Below are 23,609 nucleotides of genomic sequence, written 5' to 3'. Positions count from 1 at the left end.
GAGTATGAATGGATTGAAGCACTTAAATCTAGCGAATATCCATATTTTAATTAGAAATACATTGAATATGATGATATGACAGATTTGTGTCGTACAATCAATAGAAAAATCTCATATCGTAGGAATGGTACATTCCATTTTAATTATTCAATGGAACACGATAGGATTTACATTACCTCACCTGTTGACACTCACCTGTATGATCAATGGGAAAAATGCTGGCACTGTTTACGGGATGGATCAAGTTATTTTTGTTGATTATCCACCTGATTTCGCCTCGGACTCTCGCATATTTCTCTATGCAGCTTTTGTGGAAACGTCAAGAGTAATTAATTCAAATATTCCCCTCCTACGTGTTCTTGAACGAAAAACAATCCATGAACTTGTTCATCACTATAATATAAAGCATCTTCAGTATGTTCCTGTAAACACTTCGTATTTGGAACTCTGTCAGTTAACACTAAGAAGTGAATTGGGTGACCCTCTAGCAATAATAAATGGTTTAGCAGTGATTACATGTCTTTTTCGACCCATCGTCAGGGACACCACCTCTTAAAATGAACAATTGAAGAATTAAATTTGTCTGTCCTGATACCAATTGCTATGTTGGTGCTCTGAGTCCACGTAAAATAGGCAATATTTTGGACTACTACTACAAAGGGCGTACTACAATGTCTGGCAATGGTCTTGGTAGCTGGTTTGCTAGGCTATTTCGTTCTGCACTACCCCTTGCCGGAAAATATCTTGTACCTGCTACATCAAATTTTGCTGCCTCAACACTACAGGACTGTGGGCGGGTAAGAATTTCAACAAGAGTGTTAAGGAAAATATTAGATCTTCAGCAAGAGCCGTTGATGAGAAATTAAAATCTCAGCAAAATGAGAAGGTGTTGAAAAGGATGCGTGCACGTCATTTACTCATCAGTCTCTACCCAGGCGGGAAGCGAAGGACATCAACAAGGACTTTGAGAAATAAAACAACGAAGACCAATAAGAAGAAGAAAAGTAAAAGATTGTTAGATCAAAGAAGGATTTCTTCTCTTAAGATGACTTATCTCCCTTACAAAGAATCACGTCCCTCAATCACTTTCTTATTAAGTCTGTTCAATGCTGAAAATATTTATATCAGCGTCAGGTACGGTCATTATGAATAATTTCATCTCCAAAAACCCCTCTCGGAAAATCTTCAATTTCAAATATTCTCCAATGAAGAGTATTTCATTAATTTTTCATAAACATTTATTGACTTAAGTCTTGCGGTAAAGAAAAATTCAAATAACACAACTCCAACTGCTGCCAATGGTCTCTTCTACGAAAAGTGTATTCTACGCAATCTCTTCAAACAAATTAATGAATTTATTAATGGCACATTGGCGAGTACTGGCAATAACTTATCCAACTATGCAAGCTGCATACAATTTATGATGATGACACCAAAGGCATATAACGAGTTTAGAGGACAGTCTTGGGACTATGAATATCGATCAGAAGTTGATAGTGACGGTGAGTTGACTACTGCAGTGACCCAGGAGTATCATCTAGTTGGAAAATTAAATCATGAGATATTCAATATATCCCAATGGTTACCCCCAATGTCAAGATTGACATAAAGTTGCAACTGGCCCCTTAGAATTTCATTTTGAGGAAAAAACTTCATGAAACACCCGACTCATATTCTGTTACATTATCGGCATTCCTTCACGTTCAAAACAATCAAATTACAAGGTCTGTTGCATTGACTGTATAGAATCTAAGAACCAATTGTAGCACCAGAAATCTTATAGTTCCCAGTACAATCAACAAATAACATCACATTGCCACCAGCTTTCGTAGTTCTACCAATTCATCATATATCAATGGAGACATCCCATTAAAACTCGCGTTGGCCTTTGTGAAGAGTGGCAGCGCCGTTGGGTCCTGGACTGAATCTCCCCATGACTTCAATTTTTTCGGTCTATCTAGCCTTGTGTGAAAAGTAAATGGTATTCCACTGTACACTCTATCATTTGACAAAAATTCTATAGAACTCTGTATGAGTTGACCATGTAATCCCTAGATCATAACTCCCAACTATTTGAAAATGGAATAACCGATTTAATGTTTTCAAAAAATGATGTTGTAATTGTTTTAGACCTATCGGGGACCCAGGATATGAGCTTAGTACGAACAGGGAATGTTCGTTTAGAGTGCACATTTGATGATGCTTTGACTTAGAGTATCAAAATAATATCATTGAGTCAATTTGAAACCTATTGGGAAATCACACCCGACGGCAGTTTTCTACTAGACCTAGCACCATGAACACAAACCAAATAATCAACGTATTTAGTATGGATCCATACAGGTCCCAGTACAAGTCCTACTGCATACCATCGGACTTCATTGAAAAATTCCAAGTGTTAACAATACCCTAATCATTGTGAATAGCAGTCCATCGACTTTGAAGACAGACCATTGGCTATGCATCTTTCAAACAGCCAACAATATTGAATTTTTTTATCCTCTTGGCCTTCCGTATAAATTCTACACTTCATACATCAGCAACTTTATTGAGAGCAGTGGGAAAACTATTATTCAAAATCATAGGAGAGTACAGGATTTAACGACTAAGACATGTGGCTTTCATGCACTACTCTTTTTCATGTTCAGCTGTCGCAGCTATACCTACAAGCAGTTTCTCAACATTTACGTTGACTTACCTCGATTGAACGACTTTCTAGTGAAAATATACTTACAAGCGTGTTTAATATTGATTTAAGTGCCCTACGAATAAAATGTTCTAAAAGTGTATGTGAAATTGTTTATTAATAAAGTAAAAATGTATATAATGATAAAAATGACTTTTCTACTCCTTAGATTTCATCTTATAGGAGGTTTAGGTATTTGTCTAGAGCAACTAATGCAGGTAGATTATCTGAATTCACGGCATACTGATCCTGATGTACTGCAATGTGAGGGTCACATTTTATACCCTAGAGTGTAACTTCACTCTTATCATATCTCTTTGTATAGTCAATGATACTATTCTCATTCATTTTATAAAATTCACAGGTTTCAATTGGCTTATTTGAAGTAATGTCACAAACAGTGTCCTCAAGTGGTGAATCACATTCCGTCACAGCCAAATAAAAATCAGTGGGCTTATAATCATAGTAGCCATTGTCTTCACAACGATGACGTAGAAACCAAATTCTTTTGTTGTCTCAACAGTTGAATTGCTGACCCGGTTCCTCCTCCCAGAACAATCTAAAGCCACGACTATAACAATCTCTTAGCAATAAACTAAAATCACGCTTAGGATTCTTTCCAATCATACCAGGATATACATTTTCCCACTGATTACATTTATAATAGTGGCAATTATAGCATAGGTGCCCTCTGGGATGAGAGTTACACACCTCTTCAAGACAGGAATTACAACCTTTAAATTGTGCAGCATATCCTCTATGCAATTTACACGGGTTGCATAATCTACACTTTTCATCATACTCGTCAATCATTGTGCAATTCTCACATGATGGCGAGCTGCCCAGTGTGTACTTGCATAGCGGACATGTATGGAACATTTTTTCATGTGTTGACACTCTCACTGCCACAATGAAACTGAGCTAGCAACAACGGATTGAGTTGGATAGAGAGAGAGAGAGAGAGGAGTAAATCATCCTTGAACTCCATCTTTCTCATGAGAAAAAAAGTCCTAAATTTCTAAGCTTGTGTTTAAAAGCATATGCACAATATCCTTTTGCTGTGTCGTGGTTAATATGTCAATAAATTGTGTAAATACCGTTGGTCCACGACGTTAAAGCTTCATGCAATAGTCTAATGGTGGAGAATCAGTTTTCATTATATCGACAAGAATTCCCTGAGAAAATATCCTCCTTTGAACAGACAGCTCTAGAAAATCATCATCTAGAATCAAGCGTTTTTCCATAAACACAAGATTCCCCATGATTTGCTGTTTCTCAAATCTCTCTATTTTTTAGAGTCCTAAAACTCTCACAACCCACTTCAGACTAACCAGATTTTTTTTCAACTCTAAGAAAATACACGCTAGTCTACTATAGAAAGAAAAATATCTTTGATTTAGAAACAGTTTTATTGGACATAAGTGCAACAATAATTATCACTGATTCAATTTGTTTTCATCGATATATTTCACTAGTGCATCTAATGCTGCCTGAAGTCTATTTATATGCACAATAATCAGTTTCGCAGCAAAACATAATTGCTCCTCCATTTTAAATTTGCTCAATGATATTACATATCTAGCATACATATCATCCTATTCAAGGCATAGTCTATAGCCTCCTGTTATTTCCACAGCCGCGTTTGGTACCCGTATATCTTTGCTGCTGCCGGCTCCACCATCAACCTCCAATAGTGTAAATGCTCCACTCATTTTCTCTACTAATATCGTCTCAAATAAACTATTCTCTCTGAATTCAATTCTCTTACTAATATGAATTGCAATGAAAATCACTCCTTTTATTTGAATCCAATTACTAATCAAGTCATCGTATATGGAGTAGCCTCTGTTCTCTTTGATTGGCCCTAAAAAATGAGTGTTGCCTCAAAAACCAGTCTGGTTGCATTATACAATCTCAACCATAGTTCCAAAACATGTATGATCACTTTATAGGTCTATAATATAAAAGGATTGGTCGCTTTTTGTAATTTGCACGTCAAACTGCACTGTATATTCTTGTGCTCGTTGCATTGCGTACATGCTTACTACTGTCAACAATATTAATTATGACTTAGAAAGTTGGAACAGCCCGATGACGATTTTTATTAAATTTAAAAAGGTGTTGGACTCGGTAGATTTTGAATTTGGTTATCAGGATCATTATGATCATGATAACCAATATGGTTAAGCCAAGTTTTGTGTTTTATTCAACAGACTTTTAATCAAAACGAAGCTGTGATTCTTTCAGAGTCATCGTAACCGAGAAAAAAATTGTGATTAATTTTTTTTTGTGATTGAAGTTCTTTTTTTACAATAATAACCAAATTTGTCAAATCCAAGAGCTAAGTTGAATATGGCAATCTTCCGATGTTCTCCTCGCACCCACCCCTAGTGTTAAGGAGTGAGGATGAAGGGTTGAAATAAAAGCTAGAAAGTCAACACAGACTTTACTAAGCATTTGAAGAAAATATTCTGTTTAGATTTGCACTCTTTAGCCGTGAAAAAAGCAGAACGTCCAGCAAAAATTATTGATGTAAGTAAAGTTACCTCCCCCTCCCAGGCATTTGAAGTTAAACTAGTAGAGAAGCCCAAAATTTCTTCATATTTGAATTCATGGGTGGGAAATTGCAGTAAGGCACCGTTAAAACATAAAGTAGACCAATAGTAAGAATGAGCGCTTTCACCCTCTCTGACCTCGTTAAGGTTTCAAAGGGGGAAAATATGTAATTTTTCAATTCTAATGTCATTTTGGGTCTCACTTAACTAGATTAATAGGATTAATAGGACCTTTTAATTATATATTTTTTCAATTATGTATTATTATATTATAATACCACCAATTGCATTTTTGTCCCAACTGACTACACCTAGAGTAGAAATGGGGTGCTATCTGATAAAAATTTTTGATTTCGAATCCATTTTTGGTCTCCCCTGGCTTGAAATATAGGAGAAAACCTTTCAATTCACCAAATATTACACATATTAAGTATCTGGGTACTTTCGCATTATCCGGGCCTTTCGAAAAAGTAAAGTTTGTTTAATGCTAATGAAATAAAATGAAATAGGATGAATATATAATAGTTTAGAAACAAATTTGGGCTACATATTTGCACATTCTTGGGGGGGGGGGGGGTAAAGCATTGCATATATTAAAAACGTAACCTAACCAAGGTACCGTCCCCCCCCCCCTAGAATCTGAAAAACTGCTTTTTAATATCGTATAGGCAATGTAAACCAAGCTATCATTGCCTAGTCTACAGCGGTTATCATGTCAAAAACGGGTTTTTATCATTACCTTCTCTATAGTGATTATGCCGAGAAGCCTTGATAATGCGAAAGCACCAGTATCTGATTTTTTATCCACTTCTAACCTTGTTTAAAGTGGAAGTGAAGTACCGTCCTAAACTAGTTCTGTATGAATTCAAGTTCTAGAACTAGTCCCGTCCCCAATCCACTGCGCCCCTTAATATATCATTAGAAGCTAAGAGGACAAATTTGCCCCTTTTCGTGTAGAATGACGTCACACGGTGACAAAGTGTGGCGATAAAAGCCATTTCTCGGTATAGTTGTAACAAAGCAAAGAAATATGTCCCATTTGTCTAATTTTTAGGAAATTTATAATTTTACAAGACTTTTTAGATCTAAGGGGTCGGGAATTCGTATCTTTTTTTGAATGTGGAATTAACGTAAAATTTGTTTTTGGGAATACATTAATTATCGGACTCTCGTCGCAGAAAACCAAAATGATAATCTTCTATTTTAAAATCACCCTTATCTCTGTTAACAGGCCTTTAAAATGACCTTATAAAAAAACCGTTTAGAAAACCCCATTATTGTTTTTTATTTCTTTTATAATGGCAGTCTAGCATGGTGTGCAGAGTTACCTTTCTCAAGACCTTACACATCCTGAATAAAAAGAACTAAATTTTCTGGCAATTTTTAGGTGGCAGAAACACCAAACAAGTAAAATTACTCAGCATGAGCACATCAATGAACAGTGATAAAGAACGGGTGAGAGTGCCAGAAAGTGGGGAAAAGATATGAATTTATCATTGGGTTACTATTTTTCCCCTTTTTTATATGGGGTGGGAATCTGGCGGATGTCTCTTTTCATTTTATTCTACCTTTCTTGTTCAAAGTCCATGGCAAAATCGACCACTTAAAAAATAATAAAGAATAATATCCATTTACTGGAAAATTAACAAGGAATTAATTGCTTTTAAAAAGTATGGTTTTTGTTGAAACTAGGGACGAAGTATTTGCATTACGGTATCAAAATATACCATAAATTATACCGTGTTTCGGTAGAAAGGATACCGCTAAAACACCGCTTTTTTCATCGACCGACACCGCTGTTTGGTATCAGTCAGTGGCAACACTGCATATGGTATACATACTCTTGAAAAATTCCCTTTCCTGAAACCCTTGCTGATTCCAGGTGGGAATCAAAGGTCAAGCTAAGCTTGTATACCTCCATGGCAGTGATGGTAGTTACAGACAATGAGGCTTGATCTTCCGTTCCTGGGCAGCAGAGAAAATCCGTCAGCCCACCTCAAAGTGGTGGAAGGATGTAAACACCACTTAGCTCAACGCCGAGCAATTTGGTGGCCAACGCGCTCCGGTTGACCCGCAAGACTGGGGACCTTGCGGTCAACTCTATTCTCAAGAAACATCGATGGATCTAAATAATTTCTTAGACCACACTGCTTTTCCATTAAAAACAAAAAAAAAATTTTTAAACAAGAAAAACGGGTTTTAATTTTCTACAAAGCAGTGAAATACAAAACAATTAATTATGCACAAAAGCTCCGAATATACTTACATAACTTTGTCTTTTATACCAATTTCATCACAAAAATTAAGAAGAGAATTAAAAAAACATAATATAAATACAGCATTTAAATCAGGACATAATATAAGCTCGTTGTTAAATAAAGGGAAAGGTACCGAGGTACCGAGGTACACAAGGTACCGAGAAATTTGCAAAAGGGAGTATACAAAATTCCATGTTCTTGTGGTAAATTTTATGTAGGAAGAACGCAACAAACTTTAGAAAATAGGCTACAACAACACAAGAATGCAATAGATTGCGCTCTAAAACAAAACAAAACACCAGAAACGTTTGAGTCAGCTGTTGCAGAACATCTTTATAATTTTCCTCATCACAGTATTTTATTTGATCAAACAAAAATACTAGATACGTCTGTAGGACTTTTACAAAGCTTCAGGGAAATTATAGAAATAAAAAAGATAATATATGGGGGTACTAGTATAAATAGAGATGATGGGGAATTTGGGATCAATTCAATTTATAATAGTTTAATTAAAATGCAGGCAAGATATTCAACCAGTACTGCTTTTAATAATGTTTCTGAAACGAAAGATGACCTTGCGAACAAAGGTCAGAATGGTTTAAATGATGAGAAAAGTAAACGAACTGCAGCTAAGCTTGCAACCAAACGAATCCATTCAATTTATAATTCATAAAATGGTTGATGAACTTGTGAAATTTAATTAGGGGTTATGGACCGGGGGGTTAGTTGACCTTTTATTGTTTTGGTCTAAGTATAAACATATTCTTCATTTTTGATAGATTTCAATTTATATACTGGGAGGAGGCGAGTTGAATCATTATATACATTCAGTGCATGGAAGTGTTTATTTAATATATTTCCATTTATACACTGGGAGGAGGCGAGTTGAATCATTATAGACATTCAGTGCATGGAAGTGTTTATTTAATATGTGAGTTTTGTTTATTATTTGTTTATATTTTTTCTTTTGTTTTTTTTTCTTTCTCTTTATGTGTTTAGTATGTTTTATTGTGATTTAAGTTAAGTTTTTTTTTTTTTTTTTTATTTATTTAATTTTTTTTTCCGTTGATAAATGCACCCGGATGTGGGGCCGAAAAATTCGGAGATTTTTTGTATAATTAATTTTTTTGTATTTAACTTCTTTATATAAAATTAAAACCCGTTTTTCTTGTTTAAAATTTTTTTTTTTTTTATCGATGGATCTCAGACCTAGAAGAAAAGTTGTAACGGCTACGGCGTCCCCGGCAAGTGACGCGGCCCCCGTATTGGCGCGGGTGTCGAGAAGTAAACAAGCCAACCATACTACGGCGTTCCCAGTAGGCAACACGACTTCGAATATGGCGGCAAAGTCGAAAAATCCTTTTCACGCCAAAGATCTAGGAAAACCTACTACAGTCATTAAACAGGCAAAATGTAGAATGAATGTGGGATGCTGGAATGTAAGATCCGTCAAACAAGAAGCCATGCAAGCTTTTCTTGTCCATGAGATTGAGAAGCACAACATAGACATGCTTTGCATATCCGAGACCAGAATTTTCGGTTCTGGCTCCATAGTTATAACGGCTCCTGAAACGCTACATCAGTTCCATTTTTTATACTCCGGAATAGAGGAAAACTCAGGACTCAACGGAGTTGGTTTCATCATGAACCAAAGAACCAGAAATGCTCTCCTAGAATGGGAGCCAGTCTCTTGTAGACTAGCCAGAATCAGACTAAAAGGAAACACCGCAAATGTGTCGATAATTTCTACCTATGCCCCCTGCTGATACGACCAAGGATGATTTCTACAGTGAGCTGCAACAGCAGTCTTCTTCTGTTGCGGCACGTGATTACTTGATTGTTGCTGGAGACTTCAACACAAGAGTTGGTCCGTCTGACCAAACCACAAGACAAGTCCTGGGAAAATTTGGACAAGGTCACAGATGCGAGAATGGGAAAAGGTTGGTAAACTACGCCTTGATGAACCACCTTGTTGTCACCAATACCATATTTCAGTACAAACCTAGCCACCTTTTCACTTGGCATTCAAATGACGGTGTCACTAAGGCTCAAATAGACTTCATTCTCGTACGCCAGCGCTGGAGAAGCTCCGTACAGGACTCTCGCTCTTACAATGGCGTGGACACAGGCTCGCAGTCTGGGTCTGACCACAGGCCTGTTGCTGCAAAAATGTTGCTACGTCTTGCAACTCGGAAAAAACAAGCCCAAGGCCGGATTTGACATTGGTAAGCTCCAAGACAAAGAAGTTCAGCAGGCCCTCAATTTGGAACTAACTAACCGTTTTGACGCCCTCAGTTCTGATGAAAACCCAACCCCCGAGAAAAGATGGGAGACCTTTAAAACAGTGATAACAGAGACTGCCGATGAGATCATTGGCCAATAAAAAAACAAACGACAGCACTGGATTACCGCTAGGGCCCTGTCAATAGTCGGTGAGCGAAGACAAAAGATGGGCGGCCCTAAAGAAGAAACAAAAGAGCTACGCAGCAGGTAAAACGCTCTGTTCGTCTGGACCGCTGCCAAATGTGGAAGATGCTGCCGTGTCGTTAGAGAAGGCAGCACGCTCACATGATTCCCGCAAGCTTTACCAAATCCTGAAAGAATCCGTTGGTAAGAAAGCTGCTGTCTCAGAAATAGTCAAAGACAGATCAGGAAAAATCATCAGTTGTCAGAAAGAGCAATCAGTAAGATGGAAGGATCACTTTCAGATCCTCCTAAACCCATCCCCAACACCTACTCCTGATGCTTTCCCACCTACCGTCCCTAAAGAACCCTACGATGTCGAGCTGGATACACCGACCAGAACCGAAAGACTAAAAGCGATCAAGATCCTGAAGAACCACAAAGCCCTAGGTGAAGACGGCCTCCCCCCAGAAGTGTACAAACAATACCCTGAGGTCACTGCTGAACAGCTCCATGGCATTCTCGAAGAAGTGTGGAGGACTAATTCTTTCTCAAAATATTGGAAGAAATCAGTCATTCTCCCTTTCCATAAGAAAGGAGATAAAACCGAATGCAAAAATTACCGCGGAATAAATCTTATAGACATTGCGGTCAAAATATTCGGGATCATACTCTTGAACCGCTTCAAAGGGGCAAGGGAGGAAAGAACCCGAGGAAATAAATTTGAGAACGCTCTTGTTTTTCTCGTACTTCTCTTTCTTTTTGCCCACAACCACTTTAGCTCGACTTTCATATTATGGCATCTCCTCCTATCGAGTTAATATTTCGCCTTTTACTAAAGATTACCATGGGGTGGGGCACTTGATGACTCTTGAAACGTTTTTTTAATGCCAAAAGGCAGATTAGCCTATACTCTTGTAGTACGTTTGAAAATTACAAGATTAATTTTTTGACAAGCCCTATTACTTCCCCCTAGTGTTGCACAAGACGTAAATGACATGAGCGGTCAGTAGGATTATTACCTGAGGAAACTGTCTGGAAAATGCAGGATAATTGGTCTTATATGAACAAAAGTTCAATTTTTTCAAAAATAAAAAAACAAATTGTGAAATTATGGCTCGATAGTAAAAAGGAACAGTAATTATGTAATGTGACACACCTTTCAGGTGTTTCTAAATAAGCTATGTTTATAGTGGAGTAGACGTGATTACTGCTGTTATTCGCCTAGTTGCCTATAGCTTTTCAGTTGACAAGTTGTCGGCTAAGTGTTTGTTGTTATCTTTTGCAGATTACATCCGGGGAAGCTAAATTTGAGCGGGTAAGAAATGCTCGAAGGCACTCTTGCCTCGGTGCAATAATGAGCCAAGTCCTAGGTGCTCTTGACTCCCCATTCTCTTAGGGCCCTCATTCCTCCTTAGTCTGGGAACAGTATTTCCATTCCAGTTTAGGAGGTTCCTCTAAAATCGGGAATTTTGAGATCTTATAGGTAAAAATCCTTTCATTTGGGGATTTCGATAGCGTTTCTAGCCTAATACTACCAAAGATTTTAGTCTCTTTGGCTCCTTATCTTGTTTCTAGACACAATGCTCTGTGTGACGGGAAAACGTGATTCAAGAGACAATGCTCTGTATGAAGGGGAAAGAGAATCAAGAGGCAATTCTCCATTTGAAAGGAGAATGAGAATCAAGAGAAAACGGTCAGTGAGGAAGGAGAAGTCTGGAGCCTAAATGCAGCTTGCACAAAAACCCTGTGATTTACCATCTCAGAGTTTTATCTTCGTTGATACATCCAGGGAGTCTGAAATATGGCATTTTGACAGCTTCACCAATTATTCGTTGGTCCATATATTAAAATCTTTCAATGAAGAGTGAATTCATTAAGTTGATGATTAAAGTGCATTCTTTAAGACATTTTTGTACAAAGAATTGGAGTGGTCTAGGCTGGCCCTTGTTTCTATAACATGCCTTGCTGCAGAGCCGCCCTAATTTTTACTAAAATTTGTTTTTATCCTTAGGGAGGAGACTTTTTGAGTAGCCCATGTGCCTTTAAGAGATTAGAAGGAAACGATTCTTGTATTTATTTCTTAAGTTCTTAGATGGTGTACAAACGAGCGAAGTCAAAGCTACATGTAGTCTTCCTTTGTTTCGTTTTAGAGAGTAACTATTGCTGGAAAGTAACTTCCAGCATAGCCACGTAATTTATTTAGTCTAAAAAGTAAAGGGCATTGCTCAAGAAATCTGAACAAAACTAGTACAAGTCCATGCGGAATGATAGTTCACAAGGCATTGCTCTTCTGCATTTTAAAAATCAAAAGATAGTACCATCTTGGAATGCAACTTCCCTCGTTCTATCTTGTTTCTGCAAAGTCTTTTTAGCTCCAGTCCATCTTTAGGACTTTATTTCATTTTCTATTACTTTTCCAGGGTTCAAAGCTTAGGGTGCTTTAGTAAGTTTACATTCAAATTCTACTATAAAACTGGAATTGTACTTGAAGGCCATCTATTTTTCAATACAGTCTTCTGTCTACATTGTTAGTAACAAGATGGAACTATAGAATTAATCAAGTAAAAGGAATAATGAAAAGGATAAATGCTAATAAAAAGAAAGTGAGCAATCATTTACCTGATAAAGTCTCACTGTTTTTTTGCTGTTTATTTTGCTTGGGTGATTAAAAATTCAGCGTTTTTGCCTATATTTGGAGCAAATTTAATGTCAATAAAGTCATATTTAATGTCAAATTTAATGTCATATAAAGTTAAATTTAATAAAGTCAAATTTAATGTCAATAAAGTCAATAATTGTCAATAAAGTGATGAGTGGTAGTTTTACTCTTGGAAGATTAATTGACTTAATTTCCACTCATTTTCGGCTTAATAGAGCTCTTTACTTTTCTTTGAAAAACTTTCCGTTGTTATCTTTTGCAGATCACATCAGGAGAAGCTAATTTTAAGCGGGTAAGGAATGCTCAAAGGCACTCTTAGCTCGGTGCAATACTGAGCCAAGTCCTAGGTGCTCTTGAGTCCCCAGTAAAACTTGGATTATTACGAAGTATCATGTATGAATACCAGTTGCTTCAACTGGGGGGGGGGGAGGAGGATGTTTTCCTACAATATTTTTTACTGCACTCCTACTCTCAGATTAAAGAAAATCTTTTCGTGGGCTTTTTTTTGTATTTTTGTTAAAGAAATTTAAAAAAAAAACGAAAAAAAAGGAAAAAAACCTCCTTGGATTATGAAGAACACTCCTTTTCCCCCCCCCCCTCTATCCCCAGAAATGTTTCCAGAACTTTGTTTTGGAGGGGAGACAAAAAAGTTAATAAAAAGCATCAAAAATCTGTTTAAATGCATTGCGTTACGTTTTAACGTATCAGACAAAAATATCGGAGGGAGGGGGCAGAGGATTTGGCCTAGCCCCTTTATTTTCCATGAATTTATGCTATTGATCAATACTAATGATTTCAACTGGCGGAGTGGGTATTTTCTCTGCTAGATTTGTTTGCCTTGCAATCCCTATATTAAAAAAAAAAAATATATATCTGTTCGTGGTATTTTCAGGAATTGAATAGTTTGCAAGAATAGTAAAATTGAAAAGACAATAAATTTAACCTCCCTGGATTCTGAAAAATGCTTTTTATTTATATATTTCCTTATTGGAGAAGAGCAGCTAAAATAAAACTTGGGAGGGGACTGGTTACGGTTTGACCACTTTTCATTCCTCTTTTATTATTTTCCGTAATGTCTAGATAAAATAGAATTTCTTTTTTGCCTTTTAGTTGTTTTCAATTCGTTTAAAAAAAAAATTTCCAGCCTGTCTACGGTAATGGTTCTAATACAAAAAGGTACACCAGAGTACATAGTACCTAGTTCAGAAACTAGGTACTCTGGTTTTGAGTAGTTTCGTTTCCGAACTAGGTACTCTGGGGAACTTTTTTTGTATTGGAACCGTTACCGTAGACAAGCTTGTACTCAAATCCTTTATGTCTTAGGAATTGTCTCGTTACCATTGTACTATGTTAACTGTTATATAAAAAGATATTTTCAAACACATCATGATTTCACAAACAAAATGATGGGTGACATCACAATCACAGGTTACAAACATCATGGTTGTACGGGTAGCTGCGACCTAGTAAAGAACGAACCACAGCCCTTAGTAACAATAAAAATTGTTGCAAAGAATAAAATCCTGCCTATAGTAACTGAAATATTAAATAAATGCAATTTTCAACGAAAACGACACTGCCATAGTAACCAAAAGTCCATCTTTAAGGACTTTTTTTCATTTTCTATTGCTTTTCCTGGGTTCAAAGCTTAGGGTGCTTTGATAAGTTTATTCTCAAATTGTACTATCTATACTTGAAGGCCATCTATTCTTCAATAGTCCTCTGGCTACATTTTTAGTAACTAGATAGAAATACAGAATTAATCAAATAAATGGAATAATGAAAAGGATATATACTAATAAAATTAAAGCAATTAATCATTTATCTGATAAAGTCTCACTGCTTCGTGTCTGTGTATTTTTCTTAGGTGATTAAAATTCAGCTTTTGTCTCCTATTAGAAGCAAACTTATAGAAGTAGAGAATTAATCAAGTAAATGGAATAATGAAAAGGATGAATGCTAATAAAAAGAAAGTAAGCAATCATTTACCTGATAAAGTCTCACTGTTTTTTTGCTGTTTATTTTGCTTGGGTGATTAAAAATTCAGCTTTTTTGTCCTATTTGAAGCAAACTTAATGATTTAACAATGTTACTTGCATTGTTACCAAGTAGCATATATGAATACCAGTGGCTTTATTTGGAGGAGGGGGATTTAAAAAAAAACACCGGAAATTTGTTTAATTGCATTACGTTACGTTTTAACGAGTCGGACAAAATATCGGGGGAGGGGGGCACTGGATCCGGTCTTGCCTCCTAATTTCCAAGAATTTACGCTCTTGATCAATACCAGTGATAGCAACTGGCGGAGTGAAAATATTTATAGCAAATGAGCGTGTTTTCTTGTGTAATTTTAGGACAATTTTTCAAGTTTGGATTGGAAAATTGTCCGTTTATCATTAAAATTTTGAATAATCTTTGATATTATGGAAAATGTTTTATACTGTTTAGAAAAATCTAAAGACAAACTGATAAGTTATTGAATGTTAGTTGAGCATTGCAACCGAAATTTAATTTGTGACCAACTTTGATACTCATATTCTAATAAACTCTTTGACAATCCTTGTTCAATTAACGCTTCTCGGGCACTCAGCCTTTTAGCTAAGATTATGTAGTAACTGTTCTTATTAGCTTAATATTTTATACGGTCCCAACATGAGGCCCAAAATATTAAACTGATTTTTGGAAACCGGAGGGATGTGGTGGTTTGCTTCGCTTCCTCCACTTGTTGGCCCGGTATTGTAATACCTCTGGGATTCGGGCATCCCTATCGAGGGGAAATCAAAGTCCATGAAACCAAATCAATTATGTGAATAATGCACAGAGGTAAGTTTAAACTTACGTCTCATTTACTTCAGAAATAAAATTGACCCCCCCCCCCCAATGTGCAAATATATACCCTGAATTTGTATATATAGGGGTGGGGGTAAAATTCATTTCCGACAAAAATGATTATTATATTTGGAAAGAGCATAAAAAAAGGCATCGAGTGGCATGTTTACTTTATTCGTAAGTCAATAATATGGACTGCGAAAACTTTACTGTTGGGTCTCCATGTCTGGTTTCCTTATACAGTATATAGTGGTGGGTACCACATAGTCCTACTTTTATAATATGCAAAAATTGTAGTTATTAAACTTTAAAAGCGATTTAGCTATGCTTACCTCCCAGCGCCTCTAATATGCAGACGTATAGATAGACGAATTGTATTATTCCCATACGTTTCCTCGTTTCTTGATTTCGTCAGCATTTATTTGATTTACGGTTATACTAGTTGAAAAAAGAATGTAAGGGGTCATTCTTAGAAAATTGGAACAAAATTTGAACTTTGGTGTAAAGAGCGAGGTATTGACTAGGGGGCGAATCCCCTAATATACGTAATAAAAAATACGAATATAGAAGTTCGTTACGTAAGTTAATTCGTAAGTAACGTCAGATCAAAAGTCCGAGAAATCCATTTAGCCAAAAAAAGAAAAATTAATATGCAAATTTCGTTTTAATTATTCATGTACGGTGAGCCAACACCAAAGCTGCATTAATTCAAAAACGTTCAGAAATTAAATTAATTTTTTTTTCAAACTGAAAGTAAGGAGCGACATTAAAACTTAAAACGAACAGAAATTATTCCGTATATGAAAAGGGCTGTCCCCTCCCTCAAATATATATATATATATATATATATATATATATATATATATATATATATATATATATATATATATATATATATATATATATATATATATATATATATATATATATATATATATATATATATATATATATATATATATATATATATATATATATATATATATATATATATATATATATATATATATATATATATATATATATATATATATATATATATATATATATATATATATATATATATATATATATATATATATATATATATATATATATATATATATATATATATATATATATATATATATATATATATATATATATATATATATATATATATATATATATATATATATAAATATAATTTTAAAGTGATTCCACTATGCTCTCCCTCCTTAACGTGCAAAAATATAGTAAAAATTAATTATTTTCTATGCATTTTGCCATGCATCACAGTTATTTAGTGTACCAGAAAACAAAAAACAGGAAAGAAAAATGTATTTTCTGTCAAACCAGAAACCTGAGAACAAAACTATGACCAGAGATCGAAAACAAACCTATTGTTTAGTCATAGGATTTCTGAAATCTCTAGCATTTCTCTACAGAAAAAAACTGCATCCACCTGATGATTTATATTAAAGGAGAAAAACATTCTGTTGGCACATACATTTGCCCCCCCCAGGAAATTGGCAAGCTACTTTGGCCACTGCACTTGTACTCAAAGATGTCTATTCCATTTTCTGTTAGGCTTTAGCTAAGACAATGTATTAAACAGTTGAATTTGAATTTTCTCTCATTTAATTCTTCTTTAATAAAAGAAAAATTATAGCCCCTGTACCAATGCAGCATAGTTTTCTTTAAAATTAACTAGCCTTTTACTGAAAGTAATAAAAAAAAATAATACTGGATATGCAGTAGACCTGGTTTTCAATATAAAGATTACCTCTATGTTTTTTGTTTTTTGTTCAAAAGGTTTTAGGAAGGGACTGTTATATTCAGATAGAAAATTGAGTTCTGAATAAATGCTTGGTTAATTTCTTAGCTATCTCATTGTGGTCCTATATTCCAAATGTATGCAGACTTCTGGTAAAATATGAAATGCTAAAGAAGTGTATCTGAGAATATATTTTAATGCTGTATATTATGCTAAAAAAATCTTGAAAATCACATATTACTGTGATTCTTTGTTTTTTTTAATTAATAATATTTTCTTTTTCTTTTTTCAAAAGAATTGCAATTTTCAGTCTGACTAAAATGAGTAATCTTGTAAATCATGAATTTGCCAAAGCAGCTCATTTTTCAGGGTGCTTCTGTAATAACTGGACCAGAAGAGACATATGAGAAAAGGAGCTGATTTAACTATATATGGTCAGTGTAAAATAAAAAAAATTTCAGGTGTCATGAGTGAAAATTCAAAGAAAAAACAATGGAGCATTGGCGACTTCTTTTTGAAAACCTTAACAAGACCCCAAACCTCAATACCACAAATCTCTGAAGCAGTTGATGTTGTTGATTATAGATGCAGTACCAGTGGAAGCCTTGGAAAAGTCCCTGATGCAAAGCAAAAACTAAGTGGAGATAATGGGGACCAAAGAGAATAAGGATCACCCAATACCAACATATTAAATATTGTCGGCGATAATCAAAACAAAGCTACACCTCTGGCTATGCATTGTACCAAAAGCAAGAAATTTCGCATTATGGGCGAAGGAATAGGTGATGGTTTTAATTTTGAGTCAAGCAGCGATGAAAGTGATAATGCACCAGAAGAGCTGTTGACTGGGAATATTGATATTGTAGATAAAGCAGGTGGTGATACTAAACAGAAAAGGAAGACAGCAGGACCAAAAAGCGGGAGGTTGAAGTAGTAGCTGATACTTCTGATACTGGTTTGAGCAGTTCTGAAAGTGAGCTAGAAGAGCTAGTGATCGGTACTGTTTGTGATGCAGACAAGTCAGAAACAGGTACTGGTTCTAAACGTAAAAAATCACAAGTAGCACAAAGAAAACGAAGCTTTGTTTGTTGAAACAAGTTGAAAATCTGAAACATTTTGTGGTACGATCACCATATGACGGAAAAAGAGCACGGCGCAAGTTCTGCTGTAAAACTCGGACGAGGACAAAATACAATATGATTGTTCATAGCCAGAGGGAATCCCACAAAGAGAAGGTAAAGATGGACGGAAGTCAGACGCCAATTAACCCCCTTTTTGAGTCTCCATTGCAGAAGAGGCATGCCATCTCTATGTGTGAAATGCGCCGTGTGGCATGGTTTGCTCCCGAGGATATACCTTTCAAGAAAGCTGATTCCTTAACACCGGTTCTAAAGGCGTCTGTACCAGACTCAAATATTCTTCGTCAGGTAAAGCTTAAAAGAACAAAAGTGATGGGAATGATTGATGACCTTATGGCTCAGTAGGAGTGTCAGACTTTATAGGACCTTCTTACTACAGCACATTATTTGCTCACAGTGGACGAGACAACAGACAAGAGTTCAGCAAAAACGCTTGTCATGATTGCAAAGTACAAGCATCCTGAAACTCTTTTAGTGTAGGAAGAGTTCTTAGGTCTGGTAGAAGTGACTGATGCATCAAGTGAAGGACAGAAAAAGCTAATACAAATTACCTCAAAGACATTCGAGTTCCATTCTCCAATCCGATGAGGATTGCCTATGATAATGCATCTGTCAACACCAGGGTTCATGCTGGACTAGGTGCACTGCTTCAGGAATCATTACCACACCTTTTTACCCTTGGATACACAAGCCATTCACCTACGCTGTGTGCTAGCTATGCATCCAAGTTTGTTCCGGACGGATTGGAGCTCTTCATGAAAGATCTTGTAAACTTTGTTGCAGGAAGCCCAAAAAGAATCACAGAGCTCAACCAGATACAGGAATTCCCCCAGTCTACGCATTACAAATCGCTGCAGATCGCCAACACCCGATGACTTTCTCTAGAGGCAGCTATCAGACGAGTTTTGGAATTATGATCACCCCTGGTTATCTTTCTTCACAAACAGTCAAAGGAACCCTCTGCAAACAAAGGTTTGTTATGATTTTTCTCGCCCACGGTCTTTTTAAGGGCTATCCCGCTCACCCAAACTTAGCTCGAGACTATTCTTTCTCTCCAACTTGCCCAGGTTTGTTGTCTCAGGTACATAGATCAAAAAATCAAAAATAGTTTTCGGAACAGTATAGGCATTTACGCTGCGATAAAAGTGACAGGAGAGAAGCAGGCAGAAGAGGGGTGAGAGAGTTGTCTGCAAGAGCCGTGGTACCCGCTGGGCTTGCCCCTTAAAGTGCGGGGACAAGGTAGGCAGCCTCCAACACTTCACTTACGTCTCTCGTTAGTGAATGTCTGCTATTCATTTGGATTGAATTATTTCATTTTGATACTTAGTAGGCGTTTCTTGGAAAGTGGGGGGACTTAAAAAAGACCCCTTGCGGGCAAGTCATTGTTTTGTGACTTTACTGTAAGATTTAATTACGCTTAGAACTGCGATGGCTGAAAGTGAAAAAATTATTTTGAATACGTTACTGAATTGTGTAACGAGAGCACTAACAGATGGAATAGAATTGGAGTGTATCGTAAAAGCGTTTGTTGCTTTCTATACACATGTAGATTTTAAAAGGCAAAGCGAATCCTTCATACTGAATTGAATATTACGAATCGTCTTGTGACCTACTCTAAAGATGAAGACAATATCATTGAAATATGCAAAATTCTAGTTTCAGCTGCGAAAAAAAATGTGAGCATGCCAAAATTTGTCATCTTTAACCCCTGCTCAGTTCCGGTCATCGGAGATGCGGTGAATGCAACAGTTACTGCCAAAGTAAATGAATTTTCTCGGAAGCTTGATAATTTTTTGGCCACCCAGTCCGCTCCAGCCACCAGTATTTTCACAAGCAGTCGTAGTGCATCTGAAACGTCCAACCCCAGAAACTCTACCTATTCTGTCGTCTTGAAAAATCCCCCCAAGGAGCTCAATGGCCCAAATGACCGGAAAGCTTTCATAGACAGTTTCTGTGAAAATACAAATGACATTAGTCAACTTCGCAAATCTGCAAACGAATGGAAGCTAGTGGTCAGGTCGAAAGCTGCAGCAGCGAAAATCGTTGAGAAAGCGAAATCTTCCAAGCCCGATCTCAAAATTACTGTTCGATAACCCCTGCACATAGCTGTGCTTTTGAAATGTCCCTGAGGATATAAACTGTGAAGGACTAAAAAATCTAATCCCGAATAGTACGAGGACTGAACAGTGCGGAAAATTCCGTTCTTTCAAAGTGTATTTTAACACTCTTATTGAGCTCCAACAATTTCTGAGTGTTTCGGTGACTATCGGCTACGAGCGTCTACCTGCTGATCCGTTTAAGTTCTTGCCAAGACGATGCTATAACTGTCACAAAATCGGTCATCTCGCTTCCCAGTGTATGGCTGAACCTGTATGCTCTAGGCTTGCCTCAAGTGAACATCGTTCTACGCGAGATGAACCATGCAGACAGCCGACATTCTGCTTTGAATGACAAATTAGCAGTCACACATTTTACAGTGTAAAATGTCACTCAACTAGTACTCCACACAAGAAATGATATCTGAATCTTATGCAGTTAAATTTGTATAGTGGACCATTAATGGCTCGTTCACAAAAAAAAGTACGATCTAGGATGATGTTTTTGATCACAATTAAGTTGTCGTTTTAAAATAACATTTCGTCTCAATCCTCATTAAAATTATTATTATTTTTAATAGTTCAGTATCTGTATATACAGTTTCAGAGCCGCAGATCCTATTAATTGGACGACCCTCAGTTGGGCTTGAAACTTGTGTTCTTTCGACTCTAAGATCTAGTGTATTTGAAGTCAATGATAGTTTTCTGGCGATTCGTGTTGAGGGCTGTGTTTTTATTATGTATATTTGCCTACAAATTACCATGATGAGCGTTTGGAGCGTGCTTTTACTTATTCTAGTGATAAACTCGGCCAGTGTATTAACCGTATTAGATCCTTAAGCCTTGAATGCATACTAGTTGGTGACTTCAATTGCGACTTGAATGAATCGCTCTTATCTAGGTCTTTACGTTCTACGTTGTTGCTTAGTATTTTTGGAGACCAGTTTGATCTCAAGTGCAAAGATTTAAATTTTACACATGTACACACCTTAATGTCCACATCAGATCTCGATCACGTCGTTGCGTCCGCAAATCTCAGGATTTCGCCTGTCAAGGTTGTGCTTGATTTTCAGCTCTCTGATCACTTACCAATACAGTTCTCAGCCGATAGTCCTTGCCACAGCTCAGATACACAAACGCAAACAACTTCAAAAACACATCCTAGGTCTCGCCGTGATTGTCGTAAAATTAACCATGTTTTATTTCAAGAAGAAGCCGCCAGAGTCCTTAGTAAGATCCGTGTCTCTTTCCATCGTCTCTCTGGATTAACTGCTCTTTCAAGGGAGGAAACACAACTATCAGTTGACTTTTATTGCGCAGAAATTGGCCATGCCCTTCGCTGTGCTGAAAAAGCTGCCGTCCCACTAAGTAGACCCCGTCATCATACCCTTCCAGGCTGGTCTGAAAATCCAGAGTTAGTGGATATCCATTCTAAGTCTAAATTTTGGCTTCAACTTTGGGTTTCTTGCGGACGACCCCGTTCGGGGGTAGTCAATTCAATCCACCTGCTCACAAAAAGAAAATTCGCAAAGGAGCTAAAAGCTCACAGAAAAAAGATGATTGATATCGAATCTACACGGGCCAAAATTAATCCTTCTCTCCTTTGGCGTTTTCTTTCCTCTAAAAGCGATGAGTCTTTATCCGCATCTGCAATCCCTGATTCTGAATGGTACGCATATTATGGGTCAGAATTTTCGCCTCCTGACCCAGCCCTCAACGAAAGATACGAAGCTGAGTTGGACGACTTCTTAGATAGTTGTCCTCGGAGTGATTATCTTGTAACGGAGGGAGCTGTATGTAGGGCCATATCTCACCTAAAGCCTAAACATTCTTTTGGGATTGACGGGATCAGTGCACTCCATCTAAAAAGGGGTGGGCCCGCTCTCATTAGTCATGTAACCCTCCTAATGCGGATTATCCTCATTCAGGGTATTGTCCCAACCTCTTTCTCAATTGGAGATCTTACGCCAGCTCCTAAAAAAGGAAAAGTTACCATGCAATGCTCCTCTTTCCGTCCAATCACGGTTGCTACCACTTTCTGCAAGTTATTTGAACCTTTATTCTTAGATGAGTTTGAAAAACTGTGTTGTAGTCCACCAAGACAATTCGGTTTCTAACTCGGCATTGGTTGTGCGGAAGCGCTCTATGTCGTTGCATATGCACTCCTGGATGCACACAAATCAGGAGAAAGTCTAGCGATCGGGGGCTTAGACCTGCAGAGAGCGTTTGATTCATTGATTCATGCACGTATGTTGCTAAATTCAGCTAAAAGAGGAGTGAACTCAAATATCATCCGGGCTTTCCGTGATATTTATTCTCACCTTCGCGTGCGACTCAAGCTCCCTCCCGATAAAGGCCTTCCGCTAGCCCCACGGTCAGCTTTGATACCAATCCATAAAGGTGCCCGTCAGGGAGCAGTTTTATCCCCCAATTTCTTCAATAACTACATTATTGTACCTCAAGACAGCTGTCCTTCATCATGCATTCTCAGTTCCATTGACATCTCCCTAGTGTGCTATGCCGATGACACGCTGAATCTCAGTTGGACGCTTAACCGCCTTTCAGAAATATTCTCATGTCTGCAGTCCAACTACGAGAAAGTTAGTCTGAGATTTAACTCCCAAAAGTCGGAAGCTTTGCTTTATGATTGGAAGAATGACCCTCCTAATAATATCACACTAGGTGATTGCTCAGTAAAACCAGTTGATAAAATAGTATATCTGGGGCTTCCAATAGGTTCCTCATTACAGCATACCCGTTCTCTCCTGATCTCACATCTTGAACGGCGAATATCCAGCTCCTATGCTTTGATTGTTACATCCACTCTGAGATTTAACCGTCCACTACTGGCAAGTATTTACAACGCTACCGCTCTGCCACATATATAATATGTGACCCCTTTCTGGAATTTATTGGCAAACCGTGAAAAGTCTAAAATCCGCTCTGTATTTTTCCGTTTTGCAAAGTACCTACTAAAATTGCAACCTTGGACAAAAAATAGTTTTCTGATTCGGCGCTATAACCTAGCGGACCCAAATCTATCTGTTCAGACACTTATTAGCCGGCAAAAAACAAAACCAGCAATTCTAAAGCATGAGTGGGCAATTTAGGTTTTTTTATTTTCCCTCTTTTTTCCCTTATTTTTTTTTACTTTTTTTTTTTTTTTTTTTTTTTTTTTTTTCCTTTCAAAAGTTTTTTTGTTTATTGGTATTTTAGAAGAAGTTG

General features: G+C 36.9%; 1 non-coding gene and 1 pseudogene across 1 annotated transcript; both read left to right on the top strand.

Annotated features, from left to right (window-relative positions):
- Positions 1-10,693: 10,693 nt before the first annotated feature.
- On the top strand, positions 10,694-10,811 carry LOC148945764 (U5 spliceosomal RNA; annotated as a pseudogene).
- Positions 10,812-15,134: 4,323 nt separating this feature from the next.
- Positions 15,135-15,332, top strand: LOC148945763 (U2 spliceosomal RNA). Its single transcript, XR_016142672.1, has one exon. It is a non-coding gene; the product is annotated as a U2 spliceosomal RNA (small nuclear RNA).
- The last annotated feature ends 8,277 nt before the right edge of the window (positions 15,333-23,609 follow it).

This window comes from Artemia sp. Qi Xiang Cuo, chromosome 12 (assembly GCF_049724085.1).
Source record: "Artemia sp. Qi Xiang Cuo chromosome 12, ASM4972408v1, whole genome shotgun sequence".
Lineage (NCBI taxonomy): Eukaryota > Metazoa > Arthropoda > Branchiopoda > Anostraca > Artemiidae > Artemia > Artemia sp. Qi Xiang Cuo.
Note: the sequence above shows the minus strand (reverse complement) of the source record. Positions and strands in the feature narration are given on the sequence as shown.